This window comes from Sceloporus undulatus, chromosome 2 (assembly GCF_019175285.1).
Source record: "Sceloporus undulatus isolate JIND9_A2432 ecotype Alabama chromosome 2, SceUnd_v1.1, whole genome shotgun sequence".
Classification (NCBI taxonomy): domain Eukaryota; kingdom Metazoa; phylum Chordata; class Lepidosauria; order Squamata; family Phrynosomatidae; genus Sceloporus; species Sceloporus undulatus.
The window spans coordinates 272630590-272647404 of NC_056523.1; positions in this window are offsets into that span (position 1 = coordinate 272630590).

Genomic DNA, 16815 nt, shown 5'->3' on the forward strand with positions numbered 1-16815 from the left:
CTTCTTCTTCTTCTTCTTCTTCTTCTTCTTCTTCTTCTTCTTCTTCTTCTTGTTCATTCCTGATAAAGTACCATGCATCTTGAATGTGCAATGTCAATAAGAATAATAAGAAATCAAATTACTATTGGGATATAGAATAATTATGAAAATTGGGTCTATCTTAACAACAACATATAGAATGGTCTAGTTAAAATTTCAAAACAAAGTCCAAAAATATTTCAAACAATAGTTCTCTGCATGTTCTCTTAATGCAGCCTTTTAGCTCCCAGCAATGCATTTTACAAAGGAAGGTGAGTGCTACAAAGCAAATTCTGTGTGTGAAATTGAAGGCTTTCAAGGCTGGTGTCCATAGTTTTCTGTGGGCTTTCCGGGCTACATGGCCATGTTCTGGAATAATTTATTCCTGACATTTCACCTGCATCTGTGACTGGCATCTTCAGAGGGTGGTGGCATGGAAGTTTGTGGGGTATAAATATACTTGTGTGACCCTTGGTTGGTAGGATATATACACCATCATCTGGGACAAAAAAGGAGCACAATAAAAACACTGGTAGACTGCACAAAAAGGATCTGTGAAACCCACTTTCTGGAAGATGAATTGAAGCACCTAAACTGGGCTCTACAGGCTAATGGTTACTCCAGCTCAGACATCAGATAAAACCACAGGAGTGAAGACAAACAACCACCCAAAGGGAAGATATTTTTACCATACATCAAATGAGTAACGGACAGAATAGGGAACCTGATGAGGAAACACAACCTCCAAATGATCTACAGACTGACCAAGAAAATCCAGGAAATGTTGCAGTCAGTGAAGGACAGGAAAGACCAGCTCACTGCTGCCATAATTTATCACATACTATGCAGCTGTGGGCAGGTCTACATAGGGACCACTAAACGCAGTGTTCACACATGAATCAAAGCACATGAAAGATACTGCAGATTGAGCAAGCCAGAAAAATCAGCAGTAGCAGAAAACACTGAAATTCTGGACCATGTAAACAACTACAGAATGCATAGGGAGGCCATTGAAATCCACAAACACTTGGACAATGTCAGCAAAAAAGAAGAATCCGTGAAAGTAAACAAAGTTTGGCTACCAGCCCTGAAGAACACCAAAATCAAGACTCAGTTCATGCAAATGAATACCACCTGGGGTCAGGGGGTTTCTCAGCAGATAATGGATTACTAATTAAATAGATACACATCCACCTTGCATATCCTTCTATCCTGAGGCCCTGCCATTCAACAACAGACTCACACACACATTAACATATAAATCATTTTCTCCCAACCAAGGGTCATACAAGTATATATATACCCCACACACTTCCATGCCACCACCCACTGACGATGCAAGCCACAGATGCAGGCAAAATATCAGGAATCAATTATTCCAAAACATGGCCACATAGCCTGGAAAGCCCACAAACAAATTCTGTGTATTTACTTCAAAACACAGAATCACGACTTCCAATGGAGTCATGAGAGGTTGCAGTTGTGAAGAACATGCAATGAGCAGCCACATTAAGGGGTAAAAGAAGACTGAAAAGAATATTCCACTGGTTTAAAAATTTTCTCTGGTAAGAGAGGAAGACTTTAGGAGCTTGACAGGGGACCTTTCCAGCTTCTCATTGCCAGCAGGGAAGGAGAGAGGAGGGGCATTTCCTACTCTCTATTCATGTGAGAAAGGCTGAGGGGCTGAAGAGCTATCATAACCCCTTAATACAGCCATCCCTTTTGGATGGTTTGAATGACTCCAAAGCACTTTTTAAATGAAAGCAAAATCATTTAATAACAGTGAGAAATGCAAATAGAGCTACAAAACTCCTACTTTTGGACTTTTTCAAGAAAAGCTTTATGGACACAGTGGAATATAAGAAAACCAGACTTTAATAAGCTTACCAAATGCAGAATTGAAATGAATCAGAGGCGCATTCCACATGTGCCAAAAGTACATGCTCGGCATGTACTAGGGTTAGGAAAGGGCGTCACTTCCGGATGCCCTAACCCTAACACGTGCCGAGCACGTACAAAATGGCGGCACCCGTTCTACATGTGCACCACCATTGGGATGTCACGACCATGCCGCCTCCTCCAAATGGAGTGGCATGGAAGTCATGTCCTGGTGCTGCGCAAGGGTGCCTGGGGCACCCTTTCCGCGGTGCTGGAAGGTGCTCCATTTCAGAGTGCCTTCCAGCTTTGTGTAGCTGGGCGCAGCCTTTAGATGGATTCGCCAGTGACGCAAAGCAGAAAGGGGCCAAGCAGCCCCTTTCTCTTTGTTCCTGCCGCCGTTAGGTGTTCTTGGGGCATGAAGCCCCAAGGACACCCCTTTCCAGGCCGTGGGGCTAAGATAAGAAAAGCTTTGAAAAAAGAACTCGATGATTTTGGAAAAGAAATAGAAAAAAATAACATTGGATAAGGAACAAAACTCAGACAGAGGTAGAAGAGTTCACAGATGAATGAAGTCTTCTTCTTTGTAATGTGATTTGTAGATATTTTATGTCAGTGTTATTATTTGGTATTTGTTGTTAATGTATGATTTTGAGTGTTGGACATTCTGAAGCAGCATATTCCACTGTCAAATATTTAACACCAGGAAGTTATTCCTAATGTTTAGGTGGAATCTCTTTTTCAGCAGTTTGAATCCATTGCTTCGCGTTCTAATTTCTGAAACAGCAGAAGACATGTTCACTCCATTTTCAAAATGACATCCTTTTAAATATGTAAACATTTTGATATGTTATAATTGTTTTGAAATGCAATAGACAATAATATTATAAAGGCATATGTGGATATTATCTGATTATATATTTACAGAAAAAATGGCACCTCCATCAGTTTCTGATTAGTGTTTTTGTCTCTGTATGAAAAAAATGAATTGAAGATTTTCCTTACATGGCACATGGACATGACACATGTTAGTTCATGACTGTGGTCTTTGTTGACAAAGATTTCTTCCAGTTGTGAAAACAAACAAACAAACAGTTAGTTTAGTTCTCCTGTTAAGACCCGTGCATTGGCTTCATTGGTTGGTAGCAAGAGCTCTTCCAAAAGCATTCTCTGCAGGACCTTGTACAGTTTAGGTTTTAAAAACAGACAGTTAACCAGAGTGACTCCAAGTGAAAATGAAGGAGAAGGATTAAACAGGCAGAAAGAACAGCAGAAACCAACAGAAACTATTTTAATTCATAACTGTTTTAACTTTTAAAATGGTTTAATTTTTTTAAATGTATATTTATACATTTTAATGTTGTGCTGCTTTTAAATTGCATTATTTTGAATCTGCTGTTTACTGCCTTGAGTCCCTATATTGGGAGAAAGGCAGGATATAAGCAAATCATCATCATCATCATCATCATCATCATCATCATCATCATCATCATCAATGCAATCTATTTTTCAAAGTAAAAGAGGGGGAAAACAGCATGGTATCTAAAATCCCTACTCCTAACCAATTGAAGAAAGGGCAGGGTTCAACTAAGATTAAAGTGCTACAGGCTAGAACTCAGAAATGGATTTTGCTGACCCACTTGGGCAATGAAGAGACCAGACACAGAAAGATGAGTTGTAAAATAGGCAACTTTATTTAAATCTTCCACAAACACAGATAGAGTAACCTAGTGTAGTCTCATAAGACTTGAGGTAACACCTCTGGATGTGTCATGAGCCAGGATCTGGATGTAAATGAGGCATCCAAAGAGGAAACTGAAGAAGGGACTCAGGCAAGCCCCCAAGCAAAGAGAAGCTTGTGGCTTTAGAACCACCAGTTCTCCCTGTTGAAGAGCAGCCTCAGCCAACAGGACAAACATAGGACTCACATACAGCTGATGGAGCAGAGGACATAGCTGGGGAGGCAATTTCCAAGCATGAAGACAAAATGCAAAGAGAAAAGGGAAGACCACCAACACTCTGTCAGACTGCTTGCCAAGCAGCAATGGAAAAGCTTTGATTGGAATCTGTTGGTGTCAGCCCATTTAAGAGCTAAGTCTGTCTAAGGCTAGTGCTGGAAGCACTTGTCTGCTTCTTGACCCACATTCCTGTCTTTAGTGGTCTAAGGAAATAGACACAATGGGTTAATAAGCAGGACAAAGCCAATCCTTATAGATATTTACCTCACAATGGGGGTGTACAAGACTGAGCTAGACTGGCAGGTCACCATCCAAAGGAAATATAGAAAACTGTTAAGCACTGATTGCTCTCAGTCAAGAAACTGTTTCTTGTCATCAGGATGGGGGGAGGTTTGGAAATTCTCAGTTTGCCTTTAGAATATGGCTTAGCTTTTCCAAGATGAACAAAGTGTCCAGTCCACCATTAGTCCTAGCTTGTCCTTTATGAATTTTTAACAATTTGTCAAGACTTTGGCAACAGACTGCTTTCCTGTTTTATGCATCAATGTGTAATATTCATATTTATTGAGTGCAGTGTATAGCACTCTTTAAAACAAATGTCAAAGGCACATGACACACTGACATATTTTTATGAACTGGTAAAAATCTCCACCTAGACTAGAATCCTGTTGGGGAACTACATAGGCATAACTCCAGGTTATGTTGGTGATTATTGTTCTTACTTACTCAGTAAGGAGGTATCCCATTTCCCCTTGTGCAAGTAATTCCCTCTTTACTTGTAGCACAATTCAGAATTTCTACCAGAACTGCCATGGAATAATAATAATAATAATAATAATAATAATAATAATAATAATAATAATAATATATTTATTTATATCCCGCCTCTTCCAATTGAGGATCAAGGTGGGTAACAACAAAAAAATACAATGCACAACAATAAAAACAAGCCCCACAAAACCCAGACCCAACCCTCCCTCCCAACTATAAAATTAAACAGTAAAAAAATGTTTTAAAAGTACATAACAATACATCAAAGTTAAAAACAAATCACAAATAATAAAAATAATAAAAGGGGGATTCAATTGGTTCTGGACAATATCAATTGGAGAAGGCATGGAAATATTGCAGAACTAGAATTTTGTCACTGGAAATTTATCTTGAATGTAACTATTGTGTAAATATGCCAGAAGAACTTAAGTAGGACATTGTCCTGAATTCCTATCACTTTTGAGAAGAAATATTTCCATCTTGAAATCTGTGTTTTGTTTTGAGCTTTGTTCTTGTTGTGTTCGGGAGGGGGATGGATTATATCCTGGAAAGACTAGAGAACAAGCCAAGTAATGAGTGGTCACATGGAGAAGTATGTTTTCAGATTCATGAAAAGGTAATGGGACATATTCTCAGGGCTAGCCACTCTGCAACTACTGAAGCAATCCAAGCACCTGCTCGGGGTTGCAATGTGACATGACACTAAGGTATAGGATGCTATCTATGTAACTGCATGCGCCATCAGGTTGCCTGTCAATGTATGGCAACCCCCATTAATTTATTTTTATTGTTCTTATATTTGTTGTTACCCGCCTCGATCCAATAAAGGGAGAGGCAGGATACAAATAAATATTATTATTATTATTATTATTATTATTATTATTATTATTTTATGAATTTCATAGGGTTTTCTTAGGAAATGACTATTCAGATGGGTTTGCCAGTTCCTTCCTCTGAAATACAGCCTATAGCGCCTAGTTTTCATTGCAGTCTCCTATCCAAGTACTAACCACAGCTGACCTTTCTTAGCATCCAAGATCAAGCAGGATCTGGTGCCTTTAGGGTATTTAGGACTGATCAAAGTGTAAAACACAAAGTTCTAAGGGATTCTGCGGAACAGTCAAAATTCTTAGTCCTGCTTATTTCCAAGCAAGTTGAGGGACTGAAATTCATATTGCTATTGCGTGCCCTCAAGCTGACTACTAATTATGGTGTTTATATCATAAGGGCTTCTTGGCAAGATTTTATTTAGAGAAAGTTTGTAATTTTCTTCCTCTTAAGATGAAAGAATATAATTTGTCCAAGATCATCCAGTGAATTTTCATGGCTGAACAGGGATCTGAAACCTGGTCTCAGAGATTAACACATGAACTAATACACTGTACTGACTCTTTGAAATCCATATTATTCCACTATTATTCACTGATTGTCATGGCTGGTTGGGAAACATCTATCTATGGACATATTCCTTTAATCCATTCTATCAACACAAATAGCCTCAGTGTATTTAGTCACTCTTTCTTTCTCCCCTTTTAAACTTACAGAACACTTATATGAATCCTACCAAATGCTTATTAAACTGAATTATTTTGGAACTAAGTGAGAATAAGTGCTCCATTAAGGATAAATTACTATGGATGGTAGCTTGGAGCACTCCTTGTAAAGTAAAGTATTGCCATAAACTTTATTAACCTTAGCAACTGTGTGAAAAATTGTCAGACTCTGAAGAAAATGGAGAATTATCTCCAAAACAAATGTTACAGTCTCATCAACCTTAAAAATATCCACCCAGTTGTCCATAACATTATTTCACAAGAAGATGTTTTAGAAACTCAAGTTCATTTGTAAGGCATTATGTTGTTCTGGCTTTCAAAGACATCATATACCACTGTGGCTGCCTAAACCTTGTTCTTAAAACTAGCTAAGTTCGTCATTTCAGAGCACAACTTGCCTGTTATATAATGTGCATACTCATATTTCATGTCTATTATTTAACTTCACTGTGTGTGTAACTGTACTAGAACTAATGAGGATCCTATATATAAGCCAACAACACAAACATTAGGTCAGCAAACCTGAGACTGAACAATGGTTGCTGTGGCAGGAATCAATGCTTATAGGAGCTACTATGCAAGAGTTTATCTCTTTTTTATTATTTCAGTTCATTAAGAGATAATTAAAAAAAACAGATAATGAATACTAGGTGTGGAAAGATTATCTGGAAAATGTTTGGAAAATGGAGAATACTAGAAGGGTGAGAACCTTTGTAGTCTGGGGAAAAAATGCAGCATTTTCTGTTCAGACAATAACATTTCTACACAGAAAACAAGTTTCCTGCACAGAAAACACAATTTACTTTGCAAAACAATTTTTGTATGCAAGTACTTTTTTGTATAAGTCCTAAATTGTAAGAAGTCTTCCAAAACTGCATTTATTTTATGACTTCCTTGCAATGAGAAGAACTGTAAAATTATTTGTTTCATTAAATATCACCTTGAGGGTCTTGTTGGGTTGAGAGGCAAAAAAAAAAAAAAGCCTTAAATAAATACATACACACACAAAATAAATTTTGTGGCAATTCTGTGGTAAATTCCTTTGTTGGCACGAATAAAACTTATGAAGTTTTTGGTTCCTGCTAATACCTGATTCAGTATTTAGGCTTCATTTGGGGTTCTAAACAATATTAGCATTGATGGACAGTTGCTAGATTTGCTTAGCTTTTTTTTTCTTGATCATTTTATAGAGTTTACATTAACTACTTTGGACAGATATGGGGCAATGTAGATACAAGGGAACAACATGTATTTTTGTTTTGTACATTTCAATCTTTCTGGAAAAGCATTTCTGTACATTGCAATCAGCATATACAATTTGGTGGGTTGGCCAACCATCCCTTACTCAATGTCCTCAGTTTTTTTTACTTATGACTAAGCATATATTGGGGGGAGGGAGGGAGAAAATGGAGAGGATACACAAGTATCCCAATGGCAAACCATACAGGAAGAATCTCTCCCCCTCTACAACCATCCTAAGTACTAAGAGCATGTTTCAGACTGAGAGAAGGTAAATAGTAGGCTGTTTAGTAGAGGTCATGGCTGCTTATTTATTATACCAGGGATACACCATCTGTGAACTAGATATGGATCATGTTGTTATGGAATGTGTGTGCCTTTCTACTCCCTTGAAACTTCTGCATGTCTCAATAATTATCAATGCTTCTTTGGTCACTGAGAGAACTTCTTCCTAGCCCAGAGCCCCTTCACAGCTGGCATTGATGTTCTTATGCTACAAAAAGTGACAATGCAATAGTGATCCCTGATGGGGTCAGCTAGGAAAGGGGCTTTAGCCTTTCTCTCTCATTGATTCCAAAACAACACACACACACATGCACACACTGTACTGATTCTATATAGTGGGATAGGAAAGATCCTGCTCATAGGTGACATGTAGCTCCAACCCCACTTTTGAGGCTTCCTGGTTTCCCAGAATACTATCAGTCTCCCAGAATCTCCTGAACATGCCCGATATTTAAAATCCTTTTTATCTAACAATACTGCACTAAACCACAGTAAACATACTGAGATCTCCAACTCCCAAGTATCTCCAGGTTCAGCAAATGTGGGAAGTGGAAATGACTTTGTGTCACTTCCCGTCACTGTTTTATCCAACATATGGCCAAAGACAGAGGTACCTTGAAAACTGAGTCCCTAACCCTCTTCGCAGTTGTCTATCTGTGACAAGGTCACTGGTATGGAGGAAAGGACTTGTGCCATCCGTGTGTGTGTGTGTGTGTGTGTGTGAGAGAGAGAGAGAGAGAGAGAGAGAGAGAGATTGAGAAGGAAGAGCTGAAGGGGTTATGCACCTCTCTCATAGACCATTGTGCAATCCCTATCTCCCATTAATTTCTTAAATATGGCATGGATTGATACTTCTGATGATGGCTGCAATATATTCTGTGGTCAGATTGTCATTGACTGAATCAAAATTGTAAACAGAATGAAAACATCTGTTCCTATGATATCCGTCTTCCATTAAGGAGAGTCCCAGTCCTGGGAAAAGAGTGGGATACAAATAAATATAATAAATACCTCATGGTACCTAAAGTTTATTTCTTTATGCACATACTGAGGGATCACAAACTGTATAATTTTGAATGGACAGGAATAGTTCTCTTTTGCATATGTCTAATATTTTATTCACAGATGTTTCTCCTTTTCATTTTCACTTGTAGCAGTATGCTATGCTTTCAACCTTTTAAAATTTTAGGTATACAGTTAGATCTGAAAAGCACAGGTTGTTCAATATGTCTATTAAAGTTTTTGTTAAGAAGCTTAGTGGCTAATCCATAGCTTATTTAAGTCAATTTACTAGGCACTTAAAACACTTCAAGAAGCCTTCCTGATTGATTATATATATAGGCAAGATAGTCTGCAAAGGAAATAATACATAAAGTGCTCTTTCAGTTAAAAGAATGCATCTCTTTAATTGCCTATGTTCCAAAAAATATGGATCTGTTTAATTTAGGCAATGAATCTAACTGCTTGCTAGAATTATAACAAGAATATACTGCATTTCTGTATTCTTAATGAATAAGCATACCCTCTAGGTGAGAAAAAAAATCATAGCAGTTTATTCCAATCTCCATATAAACCATGTTCAAAACTTGTTTGCCTGCACAAAACACTTAATCTCATCTTGAACCTGCAAAATCATTAGCATTAACTCATTCCCAAGCACTCTTACAGTGTAAATACACGAGAAGAGCCCAAGGAAGAGTCAAGAGTTGCAGAATTGTTTGCAAGAGCACAAGTCACCTTAAGAAAGAGGGGGCAAAGACAGCTTGAAGATATATTCATTGGCTGACACGTCTCAGCAACCTCACATCTTCACTTCTTAGCATATAAACTGTATATTTAGAGGGGCAAATGAATGATGGACATATTTAATACACTAGATGCTGCTTCGGCTTCTTATTGCTTCACTAAAAATGTATTTCCAGTCTGAAACAATAGATATGCCTATGCTTCACCAACACTCATTGGGGACCAATATCTGTTAAGATGTGATTCCTCCACTGGTCTGGGCTTCACTGTTACGCTGTTTCTGTCATCTTGTCTGTCTACTAGAAAACTTCTTAGAAGACAAGAATGTTATAAACAAACATTCAAAAAGTTAGAGGTCTGAGGAACTTTAATTTTTTTCACTGGGCTTGCAAATAAGTTTGTAAGTCTGCAGACAACATGAATATGTTCAAGTTTCAAACCTTCTTTCTAGAATGACTATCAACCGAGTGGGTAGTTAAGGCTTTTTCCAAGAATGAAAGCCCTAGCAGATCTTCCAGCAGTTTAATGGTACAATGGGCCTTGGTTTGGTTCCAGGCTCCCCTGTGGATACCAAAATCCATGAATGCTCAAGTTCCATTACATACTATTGACACAGTAAAATGGTGTCTTGTATATAAAATGGCAAAATCAAAGTTTGTGTTTTGGAATTTCTATATTTGAAAAAAATATATATATTCAAGCCTTGGAATCCATGGTTAAGGAATCCATGGATATGGAGGGTCAGCTATACTATACATATCTCAGCCAGGTCAGATGGATTCATATTGGCCTGAGCAACTACAGTATTTTCAGTGCTTCACAACCAAGTCTATATTTACTATGGAGATTATCAGATGGGGGGGGGGGGGGCCAGGATTAAAAGGCATACTCCCAGCAAAGTCGTGCTAAAGATTTTCAGACACATTGCGCCTATCCAGGACTTAATACATGAAGTTTGAGGAACTTGGAAGCTGAAGTGGGGTGCCAAATACCTTCATCACATCAATGCTTTGCACGGAACCATCTTGTTTGGTCCTTCAGCTATGTTTAAAGCACAATTCCTTGGTTCTTTGGTTCTTCAGCTCTGGGTTTAAGCCAGAACTCACTCATTCGTCTTACAGGCTTCTGGGGTTTCATTTTTCTTTGGGCAAATAGTCAGCCAAGGGTGTGATCCAAACTGGGACCCTAGCATTAGAGGTAACCCCCCCCCCCCACACACACACACACATGGAGGCTGATTCAGATCTTATACACATCTGCAATTTATACAAAAATCCCAAACATTTCAATAAGAATGCCTTCCCATGAAAACTGCAGATGTGGAGACTTTGAGCTGGATAAGCATTCAGGCAGGGGCAAATGATAAAGCCCCCATACTCAATGCATTTTGATCAGGCCTCCCACACTATGTATTTCTCAAAAACAAAATGCCTCATGGACAGACAATCATGACTAAACGCATGTGAAGGTTGGTTTCTAATCTAAGGTTAATCATGTGATTGTTGGGAGGATAAAATGGGAATGTAGAGGAGAGCATATTGCCTTGAGATCCATGTACCAAAGTCTTGTGTTCAGCCTGTCCTCCCCATGACTGCAATTCATTGAAAAAGTATAGTGTTACAGATGGATGGAGGAATGAGGACATATCTAAACGAAGAAAATAGGTAATACTAACACAATTCACTGTACAGATCCTAATGTGGATAATTAGGCAACTGCTTTATCCCTTGCTTATCATATGTAGACATATTAAAAGCCCTCGTTAAAGTGTCCTATTAATGTCTTTATTTTATTTTGTAGTCTTGTTGCTTTATGCCCAAGCAAATTAATAGGCTTGTTGTTAGAGTAGCTATTTGAATCTTTTCCAGATTCACTTCAAAATGTGTGCCATTTTGCTTCAATTTACTAATACTGAAATTGTTGTTAAAGCATAATTCTTTCACTTTGTGTGTGGTCCTTTCTTGCCCCCCTTTAAAAAGTAGAGATTTTACAATTGGTCTCCATTTAAGGGCATGACAAGAAATCCTATGCCTATTCAAAAGTCATCTAAGTCCAGATGGAAGTATGTTAACCCTGCAATACAAATGATAGAAGTTAAACACTTCCAGAAACTCCAAGGAATGCTGTACTGCTGACTGGGGGATTATAAGAGTTGTAGTCCAAAAGAGTAATTTTTCTGAGATCTGCTGTGTCTTACTCTCAGAGCCATCATGGACAAGTAAAGTCTTCTTTAGGTTTTGTACTAAATGTAGTCCTCTTCAAATATTACTTACCATTCATTCTTAAATATAAGAGAAAGGAAGCACCTAGATCTACCTCTTCTGCTGTTGCTTTTCTCATGGAACCAGCAACACTTCTATAGAGAAGAAGGTCTTATTTGCATGAAATGTTTCCATTGAAGCAAGAGTTCTGGAAAGTCAGAAATCTTGTTCATGTGGAAAGTTTCCATATGAACAGCGACATCACTTCTTCATAGAATCATAGAGCTGGAAGAAACTACATGGGCCACCCAGTCCAACCTCCTGCCATGAAGAAAGATAGACTCAAAGTCCTCCCTCAACCCCGACAGATGGCCATCCAATTTCTGCCTAAAAACAACTAAAGAAGGAGACTCCACCACAGTCTGAGGCAGCATATTCACTGTTGAACAGTTCTTACTATCAGGAAGTTCTTCCTAATGTTTAGGTGGAATCTCTTTTCTTCTAGTTTGAAGAATTGCTCCATGTCTCTGGAACAGCACAAAGCAAGCCTTTAAAATATCTAGCCTTTCAAATATTTAAACATGGCTATTAGATGGATTGCTTTGTATGTAAGGAAATGGCAGTAGAAAGGTCATGGCTAGGAACTTCTCTGCTCCCAAATACAGGGAAATATGGGCAGGTTACAGACCGCCTATTTGGGGAGGGCTGTACCCGCCCCTTTCCCTGGTGTATCGGGGCCTCAGCGGTCAGAACGGCAGCCGCTGAGGCCCCGATCCGCCGCTTTCCAGGCTGCGGGGAAGCGGCGAACAAGGGCTTCCCTGCAGCCTGAAAAGGGGTGTCCTTGGGGCTTCAAGCCCCAGGGACACCCCGCAGCGGCGGGGAGGGGGAGAAAAGGGCCGCTTGGCCCCTTTCTCCCTTGCTTCGTCTGAAGGCTGCGCCCAGTGAAGCAAATTGGCGCCGCAAACCAGGAAGGAGCTCCGAAACGGAGCTCCTTCCTGGTTCGCGCTAAGGGCGCCCTAGGCGCCCTGGCGCAGAGTGAGGACATCACTTCCACGCCGCCCCATATAGAGGCAGTGCAGCCATGACGTCCTCATGGCGGCAGCCATGTGGAACGGCCACCGTCATTTTTTACGTGCAGAGTGTGTATTAGGGTTAGGGAGGTGCGGAAGCACCGCACCTTCCTAACCCTAGTACGTGCTCCGCACGTACTTTCATGGTGGTGTGTAACCCGCCATGGTGATTAGTACTTGAACAGGGCTTGTGAGGGGGCTAAACGTGGAGATTGCTCAGGGCTCTGGCTTCTGGCTTCAGCTGCCTCCAAGACCCCTATCCATTCTACTCTGGCTTTCATACACTTGATGCTTCTATAGGTGGGTGTTTGATCACAGACATTGCTAGATAAGGATTAGTGTATATACTTGACTATAAGTTGAGAAATTTATGCCCCAAAAGAGACCCTAAAATCTTGGGTCGACTTATATACAGGTCAATACCCTGGTTAGAAAGGTCCTGAAACAAGCACTGCCATGATGCCCCACTCTTCCCCACTCTTTGTGCCTCAAGGCAGTTGAAAGAAGGACTTTCAGATGATGTAGTGCTGATCTGGACATGGTCCCATCTGGCAAGTGCAAATAACAGTGACCACACAAAAGACTTTCATATGATGTCATGCTGATCCTGTCATTGTCCCATCAGCGAGGTGGAATTGTCCCATCCTTGCCCTTCATTTTGCACTAATGGAAGAATCAGTGAACACAATTACACTTCATTGACAGGTTTCTGACAGGATCAGCACATCAAGAGTGAAAGTCTTTTGCACAATTGCTGTCATAAACAGTATAAGGACAGGCTTCACTCCCACCCCCCATCTGATAATCTCCTTGGACTCTGAGAGGGCAGGATTCTAATCCCCACTCAGTCATGGAAAACTGAGTGGTCTTGGGTAATTTATATTCTCTAAAACTCACAGGAAGGTAACAGCACACCCCATCTGAACAAATTTTGCCAAGAAACCCCCATGATAGGTGTTACCCTTAGGGTCACCATAATTCAGAAATGACTTGATGGCACACAGCAATGTGTGTGTCATCATCACCAGCAACACTTAACAACAAATTGGTCATATCTGATCATCATTATATGGCTCAGATTGATTGCTTTTCTGTCCCATTTATCCTGTACAAATATACATCTCCGTTCCAAATGATGTAGAAGAAAGTGAATCTCAAGAACTTCAATAGAACTTAGGGGCTGTACAGATAACCTCAAAGGACCGGCATGTAGCCACCCCTGTTTCAGCTAGATTGGGGATGTGGCAACTACACACTGCTGTCCAAATCTGGCACACACCAAAATGGTACCCTGGGATGGGGTTAGGGCAAAGTGCCCGTCTGTATAGGGCCTTAGTTCAGGAGTAGCAGTTCCATTGCCATTGACTTATTTTCAGTATGGTGATCTGTGCATACTATGATTACTGCAAACTGCATTCTTCAAGCCTTTCAAGAGCTGATGGGTTTTTAAAAACACATAAGGCCACATAAGGCTAATATTGACCACTACAATGTATAATGCAAGAGATTCCCCATAGCAAGAAACCTCTGCCAGTACCAGAAATAAACTGGCAGTACGAATCTAGTGACAACTGCTATTCTACTGAGGGTGAACCCAGCCTTCCCCCACATGAGTGGAGAATATTTGATTGTTCTTCTGTTTTAGCCTACAACTCTCATCAGCTCTATCCACCATAGCCAATGATAGGAGATTATGGAAGCTGTGGGTGGAAAACATCTGATGGTCAAAATGTTCCCCGCTAATGCTTTACTCTAGTACAGGGAGATCCAACAGCACTGAACATAGGATTACAGGCTAATTCCAAAATTCAAAACAAGCTCCTTTAAAACCAATTTGTCTTTCAAAGAAATATGCTGCCCACATTATTAAGGAAATGAATACTGCATCTTAATTTCCATGGCAAAGAATTCTGGTCAGTTCCTGCATTCACTTAATAAAAGTAAAAGACAAATTTTAATTTGCATGCCACTCTTTTATATTTATTGTTTTTATGTACAGCGCTGTGCAAATCTACAGCGCTATATTAATATTAATAATAATAATAATAATAATATAGGCGCTACATGAGTGACTGCAAAATGTGTTTTTTCCACAGGCTAATAAAGTCATTTTCACATGACTACAAACAGTTTGAAAACAGGTTTTTTTTTGGGGGGGGGGGCGAATAAGAACAAGAAAAGAATATTATCAGACAGCAACAGATGAGGACTTGGAGCCAAGGTTGATCTTTGCAAAAGTGTTACGAAAGTTGAGCACAGCAGGTTGTCCTTGGAGTCAGGAAGGAATGAACATGAGTTATACAGCTGATATTACAGACCTAAGTGGAAATGAGTCAGAGAAGTTGAAAAATAACAAATCTTAAAGGTGTTCTTCAGGTGATGTGATAGCACCTCTTCTTAACTTGTCATCTTACTTATGTAACTTGCTGATGGTGAAACAAGAAGAGTGAGATATAATAAATGGAGCTTTTAAGCTACAAAAACTGCCTCTTAGTGTCTTACTTAATGCACAGGGAAGGAGCCAATTGCTATTAACAACATTTACAGGATGTATGCCTTCATGGCCATAAATTATATAATTTGCAAGATTTTTCTCCACCTAGTATATTGTGAAATGTAAGTTACAGCATATTTTATAATTTTGTAGGTGATTTTGTAAAGAGATTTTGTAAAGAGATATAATTTTGTAAAGAGCAGCAATAAAAACATAGTATGTGTCAGAAAGTGACCATGTAACAATAAAATACAGGGAAAGAAGCAAATTATCCACATACAAAAGCAATCAGTGTTGATGCACAGAGATTTATCAGCTTAATGAAACAGTATATAATGAAAAATTTCAGTGCAGTTCTTGGGACTTTTTCCTCACATGATGCATGTTCACCATGTTGTGTAACAAAATCCCTTGCTCATGTTGCTGAGATATGCTTTTGTAAGGATTATATCTTTCAAAATGATTTTTTGCTGTTAACTATCATTGAGTCAACTTTGACTTATGGGGTCCCATGAATGAGAGACCTCAAAGTCACACTTTGAGAAGATAGTCCTAACCTAGATAGATGCTCTCACAGATATGTTCTGTGACAGAGAAACAAGCTGTGCATAACCCTGCTAATCAAACTCAGAACCCACTTTGGTAATTCAAATCTAAACCATTTTTTGGCTATCTGCTCTCGAGTTGACTTTTACGCATGGCAACCCCATTAATAAGATATTTCTAAGTCAATTATCATCAATAAATCTGCTCAGGTCTTACAGGCTCATGGCTGTAGTTTGCTTGATTGAGCCCCTCCATCTGAAATGTGATCTTCCTCTTTTCCTGCTATCCTTCACATTCCTATTCATTAATGTATTTTCTAGTGACTCTTTTCTTTCATAATATGGCCAAAGTATGACAGTCTCAGTATTACAAATTACTGCAGTACAGCGGCACACAAGATCTAACCGAGGAACAAAAACACCAATGGCTGAGAGAACAAACTAGGGCTGAAACAGACGGCCCTGAAGGAGTGGCTTGAAGCAGCCCCTTCCAAAGAGCCACAGTAGACACACACTATAGCTTCTTCTTTTTTTCCTGTTGTCCACAATGCCCATAGGGTGGAGCACACTGTACCTTCAATCTGCCTTGCAGCTGGCCAAAAAAGGAGCAGCAAAGAGCAGCTCCTTTTTGGGCTGACAAAAAGGCAGCTTTTCCCACCTGCTGCAGCCCACGGGTGGCTTCAAGCTGCTCTGGTGGTGTGTGGCATATAAAAGCTGTGCTGCCAGAGTGCCCAGAGGCACCAGTGTGACTTCCAGAGATCTTGGGGCATGCGGCATCTGTAAATCATGCCCCCAAGCAGGCTGGATGACAGATTTTCATACTGGTCTGTTTCACCCTTAAATCTTTAATATATGAATTCCAAATTCAGCTAGGAAAGTTACTGAGGAACTATTCCAGCTACATCTCTGGTGAGAGTGAGAATGAGAGGAGGAACAGAAATATCCTTGAGTATCAGTTTACATCACACAGGGGTCAGTACAGATAGATAGAGAGGGAGGTCACTCAGACTATCACGACTTATTACTACTGGTGCTGTACAGATTGGCGCTTTGCGCCGGC